At 41.8% G+C, this 15,372-nt stretch overlaps 1 protein-coding gene across 1 annotated transcript in view; it reads right to left on the reverse strand.

Moving 5' to 3' along the window:
- The window catches only part of ERC1 (ELKS/RAB6-interacting/CAST family member 1), a 563,466-nt gene that overhangs the window by 364,971 nt on the left and 183,123 nt on the right, over nucleotides 1-15,372 (reverse strand).

Below are 15,372 nucleotides of genomic sequence, written 5' to 3' on the forward strand. Positions count from 1 at the left end.
TAATACAGCCAAATGCAAAGTTATGCATCTTGGAGCAAGGAATGGAAGTTATATCTACAGAATAGAGGACTGCATACTGGAAAACAGTAACTTTGAAAAGGATTTAGAGGTCATAATGGACAGGAAACTCAACAAGTGCTCCTAGCTGAAGCAAAAAGGGCTAATGAGATCCTTGGGTGTCACCAAAACAGGGTGAGTAAAGTAAGTATGAGAAGGGAGCTGATTTTATCTCTGTACATTACACTGAGGAATTTTAAGGACAAATGATAAAGCCACAATTGAATGACCTTCCTTTTGCTGACATTTGTCCTTAGTTCAACACATCCCTTAATGGAAGAAAAACTCCGTTTTTTGCAGATGAGCAAAACAAGTTGGTTTGTTCATCAACAAGGGGAAGACAAAATATATGGCTAACTCTGCCCCAAGGTAACCTTTGAGCATTATGTCATTTTTACCTATCTAGGGAGTGAGATGTGCAATAATGGTGCCACCATGCTATTCGTCAAGCAACAAATATCAAAAGCAGCAATATCCATAAACTTGAAAGGATTTGGAAAAGGAGCATGATTAAAAAAATCATATTTTTGTGTCAGAACCAAACACCAGAATCATATCTATGGAGCAGAATCATGGAAATCTACAACAGAAATTGCTAAGATGATCAACTCATTCCAAAGTAAACGTCTGTGGAAGATATCCAAAATCCACTGGAAAGAATTTCTTGCAACATCAGAAATTAGAAGTTGAACAAACCAATTTAAAGCATCATATATGGTAAGGAGACAACAATGGACCTATTTACAACATGCTTTAAAGAGGCCATCAATATGACTTGAACAGCAAGTGATAATATGAATACCACCTGGAAAGAGGGACAAGGTAGAGAAATATTATGTGAACAAAGAAAGAGAGAAACCAGATCCATCAGCATGACAATCTGATGCTTGAACAAACCAGCACAAGACCAAAATAAATGGTAGAAATGGTGGACACCCTATGCATCTCAGAATACAGGAGGATTATAGTGGTATAAGTACCTTTATAGAGAGAAAGTGGTATACGTACCTTCCACAGGGAGAAAAACAAATAGGGTAGGGCCCTGGAATTTACATCCTCTTGTTGAAGCAGCATGATTTTTAATACTTTTTCAGTTTTGGGTGGTCTTATGCAACTCCCCCTCCCCCACCCACAATTTGGTAAACAGTGTTTAGATTATATGGCAAGATTCAGTTGGATTTAATAAACTCAATAAGCTTCTTTCCTTTGTATACCAACAGCTGGTGCTGAGTGCCATTAAAGAGCCGCCAAATTATACCATAGGGATAACTGCACTTCCATGATAGACAAAAATAATCCCTGTATACACCAGTTAAATTTGCAAAGCAATCTGGGATTTGAGGCACTAAAATGGAAGATACCATTAAATGGAAGATACCTGATCTTTCCTTTCCCTCATTCCAAATCCCTCAGGCTGGGTCAACCGCTCTAGATAGTAGTGGTCAATTATTCAGTGTAGGTCACAAACAAAATTCATCTCAATTATTCTATTTGGGCAGGGATATTGTATTTTAATTTTACCTATTTTTTCCTCTTGGAAGTGAGCTCTTCTCCTTTTACCACCACACCCACTTTATTTTTAAAGGTGTTCATTACCAAAGATGTGTTTGAATTTTGTTTTAAAACAGGAAGTCAAACAAAAACTAATAACAAAAAAATCTACATTTGTAAATTGCACTTTCATGATAAAGATATTGCATTATAATACTTGCAGGAAGTGAACTGAAAAACGCTTTCTTTGTTTATCATTTTACAGTGCAAATATTTGTAATAAAAATCATAATATAAAGTGAGCAGTGTACACTTTGTATTTTAATATTTGAAAATGTAGAAAAGCATCCAAAAATATTTAATAAATTTCAATTGGTATTCTATTATCAGTGCAATAAATCATGATTAATTTTTTTAAGTTAATCACGTGAGTTAACTGCGATTAATCAACAACCCTACTTATAAGTTCCAGTTTGTCCTACTTTGTAGAAATTAAATTGCCAGATACTGAGAATCAGAACTGAGACCATTGCAATAATTTATTTTATATGCTAGTACAAATTACAATACTTAAAACTATAATTTTCATTAATATCCATTTGGCTTGAAATCCAGATCTAGTCACACTGAATAGCACTAGATTAGTTCTCCATTAGTGCTGCCTACTGATGCTATTGAGTGCTAATTGAGACTGTGTCTTTGAATGTTATGTTCCTGGCACCCATTAAAGCCAGCAGGAAATGGCATGATGGAGCTAGAAAGTAGTTTCACTTGGGACATTCACCCATATCTGAGTCAAACTCTGGAATCCTAATGTGTGTGTATGGACTTGTTTTGTCTAAGCTTAATGTAGAAAAACCAAATTCTACCACTGCAGCACCACAAAATAATGAGGAACAATATTTCTACCAAGATCAATATATCCTGAAAGGAGGTGATCTGGCGAATAAACAAGCATGTGTACTGTTAAACATGCACGTGCACTGCCATTTCACGAGAGTTTGGTGTTAGTTAAATGTTATTTTAGAGAATCAACAACACAGGACACTCTCCTTTCCTGCTCAATCAGTACGTGTGTAAAGTGTCTAGCAGATTTTCAACTTGTACAATATGGTAATGGGGCTATTTTTCCTCTGTGTTTTTATTTTAAATCTGGATGGGATAGGGGCATTTGCAAATATGACAGGTGTATGAGACAGAATGGATAAAATTCCTTAAGAAAATCCAATTTCACATTAGCGCACATTATCTGGCCCTCAGGTCCTTGATAAATGTATGACTGTACCTCACTAATGCCTCTGAAAACACTATACTGGTAAGGAGGCTTCATGTGTGAGGCAAAGAAACACAGAAATCCCAGGTTGCAGAGTTTTGCCACAACAGACATATTATTTGTCTTTTTCTTGGCCTTTCCCAGTTTGAGAAACTAGGTAAAGTCAGAATCACAACATGGTGGATATTACCCCTATTTTGTGGAAGCCAAATTAACTAGGAAGAGTGAATTCTGGAACTGGAAAAGGAAGCTCGGCCCTTTTGTTCATCATTCTGCATGAAGGAGGGTGAGATTAGGGTGCTCAGAAGATGATCAAGGACGAGCATTATAAAATTTATGCTATTTCATTTTTAAATGTGTAAGTGAAAAGAAACATTAACCTGTGAATTGAGCTTGTTCACTTGGAGAAACACAAAGAATAGAGTTCCAATGTTTATTATTGCCAGGAAAATACCCTAGATTCCACCTCAAATTTGGTCCTGTGTACACAGGAATGGCAGTGCTCTTTTTCTACATTGCCTTTAATGTCACTCACCATTTAGAGGATGAATACTGCCCTACAAATAAATAAATGCTAAAATAATTCGGCTCAGATATGCATATAGCATGGCACTTCACCCCACCAACTCATTATGGCACAGAGAGCACTAAGAAGAGGCCAAGGGCAGGAAAGTTTTAGCTCACCAAAGGGGTACTAAAGATAAAAGAGGAGTTAAGCAAGCAAAGAAAGAGCCCAGGTACAGGATAGATGAAGGATATCAAGAAGACACAGAATGAAAGCACAGAGGATTTGGGCTTGAATACAAAGGGAACACTAATGACAAATTAAACTTTCATCTACATCATCATTTAGAATCAGTCAAGCAGGAACCAGTACAATTTTAACACAGATCTAAATGAGGCTCAGATTCAAACGCTCAATTACATTTTCTAAGTCAATGATTTATTACAAAGATAAGAGAAGTACTCTAACATAAAACTGTATTAAACCACAGAGGAGAGCCTGAGGGAGGAGGGGAACTTTACTAATCCCATTGTAAGGCAAACATCGCCAGCTGCTATTGTCCTGTTTCATGTGCTAGACATAAAAAAATACAAGGGGGAAAGGAGGAGATGCACAGGTACACTGTAAATACTGAACTCTAGAATACACATTCTATGTTAACTATCAGCTATCACTAAAACTGTGGGGTCACTTCAGAGCCCAGTGTCAGGAAACGGAAAGAAAACTCTACAACCAACTTCACTAGTAGCTTCTGCTTGGAAGGATTTTGGGAACATATATACACATTACATTATTTCTGTAGTTTGAGAAATTTATTTTCCATTTTACACTAAGCACTGTAGCACCCAAATCATCACTGCAGTGTCTACTGAAAATTAGTTGCGAAGTAAATAGTTAGAAACTGAGTACCTAGAAAATAAGGGAAAATAATTTTTTTTCTAAAGCTACTGTTAAAAAAAATTATATAATACATAGGTTGAGAAATGAGTATCTGTACATCTAGGTCCAGTGCTTAGATTATCCACAAATACAAAGTTTGTTTTTAAAGTAATAAAATACATATAGAGCATAATCAGCAATAACACAAATTTAAGTGAATGAATTTAAGAATAAAGATTAGATATTTAGCATCCATGCATTCGGATTACATTACTCATGAAAAAAGTTATACAGAGAGTTGGTGGAGAAAAGCAAAATATATCAATGAGTGAAGATTGTCCCTCAATAATTGAGAATTTAGGATAGGTTGTCCATTTAGAGAATAAAACAGTCCATCAAGAAAGTATTTGAGTTACTTTCCCGACCGTGCTTTTCATCGGCACTCCAGCTCATTCCTCCTGATATTGTCGATGTAGATGTCCCTTGACCACCTGATGGCATTCGACACCATGAGTTGCCACATCAGCTGAGTGTGGCATTGACTGACTTCACAGTCTCTCAGCACTCACTCGTTACCGGGGTCCCATGTGCCCAGGGCTCCGACGATCAGCGCGTGAGTTTGGACCTTGTAGCCCCTAGCCCTCAGAGTGTCGGCCAGAGGGGTGTATTTCACCAGCTTTCAAGATCAGGCATCGTGGAAAGCTGGGGTCCTGTTTTCAAAGGGCACAGTGATGTCCACCATGATGATCATTTTCTGGTCCTCGTTGGTGATGACGACGTCCGGTCGCAGTTGACTGTTGGTTCCAGAGATGGCAGAGTTCACGGCTACCTTCCCCACAGGTGGTGGGATAGCTCTGACCAGTTAATCTTGGATGGCATTGTGCCACAGCTGCTAGGCTCTGGAATGGGGCTTGCAGCTACACAAGATGTGGGGTAGTGTCTAGTTGGCATAGCCGCACTTCCTGCATCACTTGTCCCGATTCCCGTGGCAGACGGCTCTGTTCAGTGGGATGCAGTGGAGACAGGCCCGGTGCGTGAACCTCCAGCTGGCATATCAGGTGAAACTGTCCCCGGGGAGGAAGAGGCTGCTGGTGTTCCACTTGCATGTTACCTCAAAGGCCTTGCCTTGGTCTGACTTCCGTTTCAGGTTTTCCATGAATTGGCAGCAGATGGCATCCTTCAGGGTCCTCTCCAGCTTGGTTCTGGCTCTCCGAATGATGGTGCACTCCGTGTTCTTCACCTGTGGCACCAGGACTCGCATATCCTGGTGTCCTCACACTATTACTACTAAAACAGCCATAAATCGTTGTTTTCCCTACAGAACAAAAATACGTGAATATATACAACTTATTACTTCTGTAGCACTTTTCACATGAGAACTGCAAAGCACTTTTCAAACATTAGGCCTCAACACATCCTGGGAGATAGGCAAGTACATTAAATGTGTATTACAGGTTGTTAGAGTAACTTTTTCAAGTTAACATAAGGAGTAGTGGCAAAGCTGAGCGAGAGCAGAACTCAGATCCAAGTCACAGACACTCTGCCAATTACTAAATGACAGTCCCTCCCCGTGATAACAAATAGGATATAAGTGTTGTATTTGTTCAGTTCCATAATTTCAGTGTCTCCGAGCATAACAAGTGGGACCTCACTCCACCTTGCCTGTTTGTGTACAACATTCAGGTCACATTGGCCATCATGACCCTGATGTGGCAGCGTGTGATCAGTGGGAGAAAAGTGTTTGGCAGGCACTGCGGACCACTCATAGCTCTAGAAGGTTGATATGTAGGGTAGATTCAGTTAAGGACCATCTTCCCTGCACCATTTGAATGTGAAGGTGCACTCCCCAACAACTGATGAAGGAGGCATCGGTGGTTAGAATCATGATAGGTGACAGTTTCAGGAAAGGAATGCCGATACAGATGATGTTGGGCTGTCTCAATCAGAGTAGTGAGTCCTTTACTCTCATTGGCTTGGATATGCATTTGTGCAGGCTGTGCCTGTGAGGGACATATACTGTATGTTGCTACTTGAAGGCATCACATGTGTAGTCGTGTGCGCTTTACCATGAATGTGGTTGCTGACATGTGGCCGAGTAGCTGGGAGATACGTTCTGATGGAGATCTGGGGGCAGGCTTGTACCTTGCATACAAGGTCGACAATAGCCAAAAATCTGTGATAGAAGAAAGGCTTTGGCTTATATGGCATCTAACTGTGCCCTGATGAACTCCAGGTGTTGCACTGGCATTAAAGTAGATTTCTCCAAGTTCACACAAAGGCCTAGCTCCATGAAGAGGTTCATTGTCACCTGGAAGGTGTGAAGAGGATCAGTTTCAGACAGGACTTTGAGGAGACAGTTGTCTAAACACAGAAAGTTTGGCAGGGGTAGGCAACGACTACCACAGGACCTTCAATAACACACGAGGGGCCACTGACAGTTCGAAAGGCAGTGTGTTGTACTATAGCGATCGGTGCCCATGGTGAACCAGAGAAAACATCTGTGGTTAGGGGGTATAGTAATAAGGAAATAAACATCTTGGAAGTCGAGGGCCGAGAACCACTCCCCCTGTTCCAGTGCTGGGATAATGGTGGAGAGGGTAACCATTTTGAAGAGTCGCAGTTTGATGAACTTGTTGAGGTTTCAAAGGTCTAGGATCGGCCAACACCTGCCTGATTTCTTCTGGATCAGAAAATAAAGGGAGTAGAAACCCTGTCCTCTGTGTTGGGAAAGGACCAGTTCTGTGGCTCACAGTTGCAGAATGGGTTCGTGAGAAGGGTCCCTGAAGAGGGACAGGGAGGGAGAGTGGTGGGGTAGAATGGATAGGAAAGAGATAGAGTATCCTTCCCTGATGATCTTGAGGATCCACCTGTCTTAAGTATTAGCCTCCATGATAGAAGGAAGGGGGCTAAGTGTTTGCCAAACTGGTGGAATGTCAAAGATGGTTGGTATGACTGGAGCATGGGGAGGCTTCGCCAGGCCTCGACCACACCTTCAAAATTGTTGCTTGGCTGGAGGTGCATGTGAAGTAGCCCTTTGAGGAGCAGTCTATCTGCATATGGCAGGCGGCTTTTGTCATCAGCTCTCAGTATCATAAGGCCACTGTGGGATATACTGCAGTGGCTGGGATCGCAGGGGAAGATACTTCCCGGGCGTCTTTTCTGCACTGGTGTGTAAATGCCAAGAGAGCGTAGAGTAGCTAGGGAGTCTTTAAGAGAGCATAGGGAGTCATCTGTATGCTCCGCGAATAATTTGGGACCTTCCAAGGGTAGATCCTCTATTGTAGTTTGTACCTCTTTAGGAAGGCCCGAGAGGTGGAGCCATGAAGCCCGCCTTATAACAACGGCAGTTGTGATGGAATGAGTAGCCGTGTCCAGAATCCAAAAAGGCTTCCAGAGATGTACAGGCTTTCGTCAGGTAGGTCCTGGCACAGTTTTTGTATTTTTGAGTAGCTGACAATTATATTTAGCCATTAGCTGTAGTTGGAAATGCAGAACTGAAGAGTCGCAGACTAATAAACTTTGCGTCCGAACAGGTCAAGTTGTTTCCAGTCTCTATCATGGTGGGTATTGATGAGATTGATATTGATGTCCTTTTTCCTGCACAGCATTAACAACTAGGGAATTCAGGGTAGGGTGAGTAAAAAGAAATTTCAAGTCCTTTGCAGGAACATAATATTTTTTTCCACCTGCTTGTAAGTTGGTGGAATGGACACGGGGGTCTGCCAGAGTATTTTTGCAGGATCAAGTAGGGCCTTGTTGATAGAGAGGGCTATTTTAGAAGAGGACGACATAAGCAGGAGGTTGAGCTGCTTATGTTGTTAGTCCTTCAACCCCTCTAAAGGGACCTGAAAAGTGTCTGCAATCCTACAAAATAACTCCTGAAAGTGTTTAGTCATCAGCTGCAGTAGGATGTAGGCATGATAGCCTCATCAGGAAGGAAGAGTAAAAGTGGAGTGGCGGTGGAGAGTTCTCCTGCTCTTCTTCCTCCTCTGGTATGTGCAGAGGCTTAGTCTGCGGTGGACGAGACGTCGATGAAGGCGGCAAAAAAATGGTTACCTACCTTTCATAACTGTAATTCTTTGAGATGTGTTGCTCGTGTCCATTCCATGCTAGGGTGTGTGCGTGCCCATGTGCACAGTTGCCGGAGATTTTTCCCCTAAAGTTCAGTATCTGTAGCACCAGCCCTAGCACCCCCTGGATTCCCCACATTTATAAGGGGCATCGCCAGCCCCACACCCTCTCAGTTCCTACTTGCCATCAACTCCGACAGAAGGGTAGGAGGATGGATCATGGACCGGACATGAGCAACACATCTAGAATAGTTATGAAAGATAGGTAACCGTTTTTTCTTCTTCGAATGCTTGCTCATTTGGAATCTATGCTAAGTGACTCACAAGCAGTACCTTGGAGGTGGGCTTGAAGTTCATGGATAAGCTAACACTGCCCCCCAAAACTAGCATTGCCTCAGGCATAGTGGGATGTGAATGTATGGATAGATGATCATGTCATGACCCTACAGATGTCCTGGATCGGTCTCTGTGTGAGGAACGCTGCTGATGATGCCTGTACTCTTGTAGAATTAGTTGTCACGATTGCCAGAGGCGGGAGGTGCTGTCCTCAGGAAAGAGCGATGTGATTCCAGTGAAGATGGCGGCAGTGGAGATAGGTCATGTCTGAGGAGTGGGGACTCAGGCGTTTCATAGACAGACAAGTTTTTGAGGTATCAAAACTCCAGTGGTGGAGGGAAGAGCATTGTCAGCACCAGTGCATGTATTGGTGCTGAAGGAGAGGTGCATTCTCCTGAGTAGTCAGCAGATGGCGTTGTAGACTTGCTCAGTTCTGAGGACATAGTTGGAGCCGATGTATTATTTGGTGCTGAGGACGTGGTCAGTACTCCTATCTTACTTGGCACCAAGGACTTATTCTGTGCCGAAAAGGACATCAACACCAGTGGTTTTGTTGGTGCTGGTATGCCTGAAGTAGGTCTGGTTGGCAGGGTTGGCGCCAGTCTCAGAAGTCTCGCATCTGAGTCTTTAGTGCAGAGAGATGGCGCTGAGGGCTGTAATTCGGTCCAGGTATGGTCCTTGGACCAATGGTTGGTGCCGGTGCTAGAGGTACTTAGGTGGGACCTGGAACTATCGGCCTCGCAGGAGATGAAGTCCTAGCAGGCAGCATCTCAGTGGGTGACGAGGGAGCCTGTTTCTTCATGTCCGAGTGAGAAGGAGAAGACTTTGTTTTAGAAGGATGCGGAGAACAGGGGTCAGTAGACAACCTAGCAGAGTGTGAAGACTGTGATGGGAAAGTGTCCAGGCCGGGGTGCAAAGCTGGACACAGTGATTTCCCCATGAGGAGAAAGTGCAAGCAAGTGTCCTGGTCTTTTCTGTCCCTGGCAGTCAAATCATGACAGTGGGAACAGTTTTGTGTACATGCCCCTCTCTCAGACAATGAATACACTGTGGGTGGCTGTCCGTTACTGGGAAGGCTGCCCCACAAGAAATGCACCTCTTAAACCCAGGAGATCCGGGCATAAGGGTGAGGGAAAAGGCTTTCCGGTTGGGAAGAGTGGGAAGCAGGGAAATGCAAACTTTCACTATCATTATTTATAGCTTAAGCAAAAACAAAACAAAAAAAATTTTTTTATAGTATTTCTTCTTCTTCTTTCCTCTAACTACATTACAACTGTCAGATAAGGCACTATCTACTGAGGGAACAGGAGAAGCGGGCTCTGCTGCGGATTCCGTCACAGACCAAAAATGGTAGAGAAGTAACTGGGGAGCGAAAAAAAAGGGAGCTAACTGCTTCTGAGAGCATGCCAAATTGAGAGCGTATGACAGACATGCTGCAATTTCTGCAGCGAGGGAGTCAGTAGCAGTGCTGACTGACCAGTGCAAGAAACAAAAGGAGACCCACAGAGACCTGAATTGCTTGTGCCTATATGTAGCCATCAAAAAGGATGAGTGCCTGGCCAGACTCCTACCACATGAGGACAGTTCTGAAGAGGCTGTCAAAAGAACACCTTGGCAAATAAAGATTTGGATGTCTTTGCACATACGTAAATCAGATATTGGTTCACCATTGCAACATGGATAGAAAAACGTGGATGAAGAAGTACTTTCTGTATTCTTCAACGGTCCCATGGCATCTGAGCTTCTACAAGACCTTGTTTGTGCCTGTATCGGTCGGGGTCGCTGCACAAGCAACTGTGTCTGTAGTCAGAACAATCTTCCCTGCATAGAACTGTGTATATGCCAATCCAATGAAGACTATAATAACCTATTGTGGCAAATTGCCGGCACTACTATGATGGGTCTCGCGCTTTCTCTTCTTGGGTGGAGGTTCAGGGCACCATTTCTTGCCCCCTGAACTGGGGCATTAACTGCCCCACTAGTGTCCTAGAGGAGGAGAGTGGAGAGGGAGGGACCCAGGCCCGCCCTCTACTCCGGGTCCCAGCCCAGGGGCCCTAGGGATAGCGGTAAGCCATTAGAACTAGCGGTTCCTTCCCCTGGGCTACTTCTCTCTCCTGCCCTTCAGCTTGTGGGGCTTCCTGCCCTCTCTCTGCACAAACCAGGTGTCCCTTTACCTAGGGTCTTGGTCTTCTTAGCCCACCGCAGCACTTCTCCAAACTCTCCTCTGTTTCCCTCCAAACTGCTCTCTGCTCCAGCTCCAATCCACTCTGCTTCAACTCCTCCAAACTGCTCTCTGCTCCAACACCAATCCACTCTGCTTCAACTCCTCCTCTTGTCTGATTGAAGCAGCGGGGTTTTATCATGTGACTGGCTTCAGATGTTTTAATTAATTTATAGCAAACTTTCTTCCCTCTATAGGGAATAAGGCTCCCTTATCACTCTGGCCATGCTGTATCAGGCTATGCACTCTCAACAGAGATCATAATAATAAACAAGATAATGATGTTGACTAGAAATGTCACCAGCTCAATGATACATGTACAAAATTATTAGATTTTGTTTTACCCTTTAGATTGTTGTTGAGATACAAAGCAATACAATTTTATGTCTTAAAATAATACACAGAGAGTCATTAACCTAACAGAAATTAAAGCAAATATTTCAGTGGTCATTTTAACGTGTTGATTGTGTCACTGTTTATCCCACTAGATAGCTCCATATCATACTTCATCTTAAAGTAGACATAATAAGCTTTTAAGTGATGTATGATGTGTGTGAGTGTGTGTGTGCGTGCATGCGTGTGCGCAAAAAGATACATTCAGCTGATCAAATCGGTGGTGTCTGCAACTCACCTAAAATGACATCAGCACAGCCAGTCTGCATCTGAGTTCCTTCTTAAATACACAATAGGATCATAGATTCTCTCTGGGGAGTTGCCTCAAAAAAACTGCCATGTTCACTTACAGACATTTTGTCATGTGGCAGCTACTTTGCACAACAAACTGCTGCAGAGCATGGTATAAACTCCCTAAGACACAAAAGCACAGGTTTGTCATGTTACTCTACTTTACAGACTCACAGTAATAGCCATGTGTCAGTAGTCTCAGAGGTGGTTCTTTCAAACCGCTTCGATTATCGGGTATTGAAAATTTTCTGTTCCCTCTCGATCCCATCTACCTTCCAAGACCGAAGTAGCAAGGAGGATGATAATGAGTGAAAACTAGTGATACTCAGCTCGTCCTCTCCACATCATTCTCTCTTTCTATGGACCCTAACCAACATAATGCATAAGCTTTTCTGCTAGATTTATTTTCATTGAAAAAAGAAAACACAAGGTTCCTCCAAACGTACTGACTGTTCTGTTAAACTAATTTTCTGCCAGTGAGACAGAGGGAGAGAGAGCTGTGCATCACTTTTCCAGGCTCCATATTCAGTACATTTTATAATATCTCCTTACATTGCATTAAATAAAGGTGATGTCTCAAAAACATTGTAATTGTAAGAACTCCAAAGTGGAATGATTCTAGTACCTGAAATGTGAGCTAGATGAGATTTGCCTAAAAAGATCCAAGACATCACGTTTCGTTGCATATCAACTTAAGTGGTGATGCCAATGGACTTTCACACTTATTTAAATTCTGCATTATTAATAGCCCTCTTAAAAGTGCTGAATTAAAATTAATCTTCTCTTTTTGATTTTATCATTAGCCAGTTAGTAAACATCACTATCGCTCTTTCTTCCATCTTTTGAATGACTGGAAGGCATAGTTCCTTGTTTACCTCTTTTATATACCAGCCTCAACAGTGATCTTAGCAGTGCACAAAACACACTACACATTTATCTATGCCAACCAGTCCAGGCAGGAATCCAACAACCTCAGAAGGAGTGCTTTAGATAGCTTTTGCTGCAAAGAGAGTAAGTAGAGCATAGTAAAGATTTTTGTGAATCCCCCAAAAAACTATTTCTTTATTTATCTGAACAGATGATCAAATACCTAGAATAATTATTTAGAATCACAGGATTTTGTCCAACAGTTTTAAAACAGATCAAATTTTGGGCCACAGATACTTGACAGTATCATTCTCTAAGAGCATAATTTACCCCAAAACATCTTGGCTATGACAACTTTACTACTAGAGATGATATTTCTTAATTTTAACAGATAGCATATCACTTTGCCTAAAGGATTATTTAAATAAACAGTGCCTAGCCCAATAGGATCCTGGTCCATAACCAGGTTTCCTCGGTGCTACAGTATTGCTACTGCTACTACTACTACTTATAATAATAATAATCAGATTCTTTCAACTTTAAGACCCTTAGTTTCCAGGTATTATTTCCAAATTTAAATATTCCCTAGTCATCATTTTTTCTGTACAAGCTAAGAAGTTCTCTGTAATGAAAATGTCTGGGGGGAGGGAGAAGCATTTAATAAAAGTTGAACAAATAAATGCTTGTACGACACCTAGTTCAACCAAGTTCATCCAACATGTCATCAATTCCACTTCACTGCCACCAGAAGTGGACAGATGCTGCTGATGACACACCTAATATCCACAGAAGCAAATCTAGATACACTGCACAATGGGAAAAGTTTTTCTTCTGCCAGTTTTCTTTCAGAAGATCTTATTGTGTTCCATATCAAGATAACATGGGTAGAGCTAAAACAAGATTCCAGCATCACACCAGCCAAGACAACATGAAATATTAACAGTTTTACTGGCAACAGCCATTGTATCAGGAGATGTTTAAAACTAGAGTAGAGTCATAAGGCCTTTGATTCATAGTGTATCCCACTAGAAAGTACAGATTAAAGCCTACTCCGTCAGGATTGCCCGTTGTAAATGCTAGGGAGGGGGTGGCGGGGCTAGATCAAGCCAGCAAAGAAAAATGAATAGACTGCAGATAGAAACAAAAAAGATTGCAGTCTGTACACATTTTCTGTAACTGAAAATTCAAACTTTCATTAAAAGATCTGACAGACAATCCTTGGGAACAGCCAAATTCTGACTCGTATAAATGAAGACAGAAAACGGATTTCACTTCAGAAGAAATGCTAAAAAATCTGCCACATGTAATAAATAGTACAGGAAATAAAGATATTCACGTTAGAGGACCAAGTCCATTAGCTTAAAGATTGAAGCCATCCTCATAAACCTCTGTCAAGGCCGATTCCCCACTCTGGCACTTCAAGTGCAGAAGGTGGGGGTCCGCAGGGATTTTAAAAATTAATACTAGGCACTCCAGGCTTGTATTAAACTCCCAAGGTTACAGCTTGGATGGGTAGATGCTGCCACCACCCAAGTGCAAAAACCCCTTTGAAAACCCAAGAAGGCGCACTTGGGAATTCCTTGCTGTGGGATATCCTCAAGCCCTTTCACCCCCGTTCTGGGGAAGAGCTGAGAAAGAAAATAATGGAAATCAGCTGTTGCCACCAGCTAATTTAAACAACATATGCATAAACCTCTTAGGGACACAAAAATCCAATCCTGTTCTTAAAAAAGGTAAATTTTATTAAAAAGAAAAAGAAAAAAAATACACCTGGAACTTAGGCTTTTTCCTAGGTTTTAAAAAAACAATTATAAGGATTAAGCATCATGATAGCTTCTTGAGGTCCAGCTGAAAGGTTACAAGCAAAACAAAAGCACTGGGGTTAGCACAGTGGAGTCCACAAGCCATAAAGAAATAAAAGAGATAAACCTAATCATGTCTTCCTAGACATTTCCTGACCTACTTACATATCTGGGCTTTTAAATGAGTAGTTTCTAGGTATGATCTGATGATTTTCATACCTGGCCCAAAGTTTTTTACAGCATAGTTCCAGCCCTGTCTCTGTTCTCCTGGAGAACAACACAGACAGACAAAGGGGAAGTTTTTTCCTAATTTTAAAAAGTTCTAGCCCTCCCATTGGCTCTTTTGGTCAGGTGCCCACTCCCTTCCTTCTACCTGTGGACTTGTTAACCCTTTACAGGTAAAGCAAGTAGAGAACAGCAACTAAGAGGGATTTTATAGCTAACTGGCTGGCTGGCTGTCCATAAAAGGGAGCTGCCCCCCACTTCATTTATCACAACCTCTATATATGGTCTAGCAACATTTTGAACAATTATTATATATTCAAGCTTCTTGGTCAAAAAGCATGACAGGAAGCTCAACGAGTATTGAGTATGATGCACTAGGGCTCATTTAAACACATGGGTCAAAGCCACTCCTGGTATAACTTCACTGAAATCAGACTTGTTTACATCCCCAAAAAGTAGTAAGTTTTTAGTAAAAAGCCATGTCCATAGTAAAAGGTATGTATCTTCACATGAATTTCCCCTTTTGTACAAGGTTAGCTCTTACTGAACTCAATATTGTCTTGAGCCCTCAAGGTTCACAGCTTAAGCAAATAAAAATCTGTTGGCCAGGTGAGAGAAACTGGCTGAGCTGGCACATAATCAATTTCTTGAACTACTAAAGTCTCCCCCCCCACCACCCCAATTAATGCAATGGGTGGGGAAGGATGAGTTTTCAGGGTGACATGTCCACCACACAAATACTTCAGTCATTACAAACAGTAAGGTAGAAGCAGAAGCAACATATAGGATCACTGAAAGGTTAACACTGGTGTTTGCTCTGTTTTGCTTTTGGGTTTTTTTTTAATTTCCCTTCAAAACTTTGACTAAGCTCACAAGTTTATCATGAACAATCTTCCCATATCATCAACAAATTCACCCACTAACCTCAAAAATGTAAATAAAGGAACAAAGGGACGTTTTGG

This window comes from Dermochelys coriacea, chromosome 1 (genome assembly GCF_009764565.3).
Source record: "Dermochelys coriacea isolate rDerCor1 chromosome 1, rDerCor1.pri.v4, whole genome shotgun sequence".
Classification (NCBI taxonomy): Eukaryota; Metazoa; Chordata; order Testudines; family Dermochelyidae; genus Dermochelys; species Dermochelys coriacea.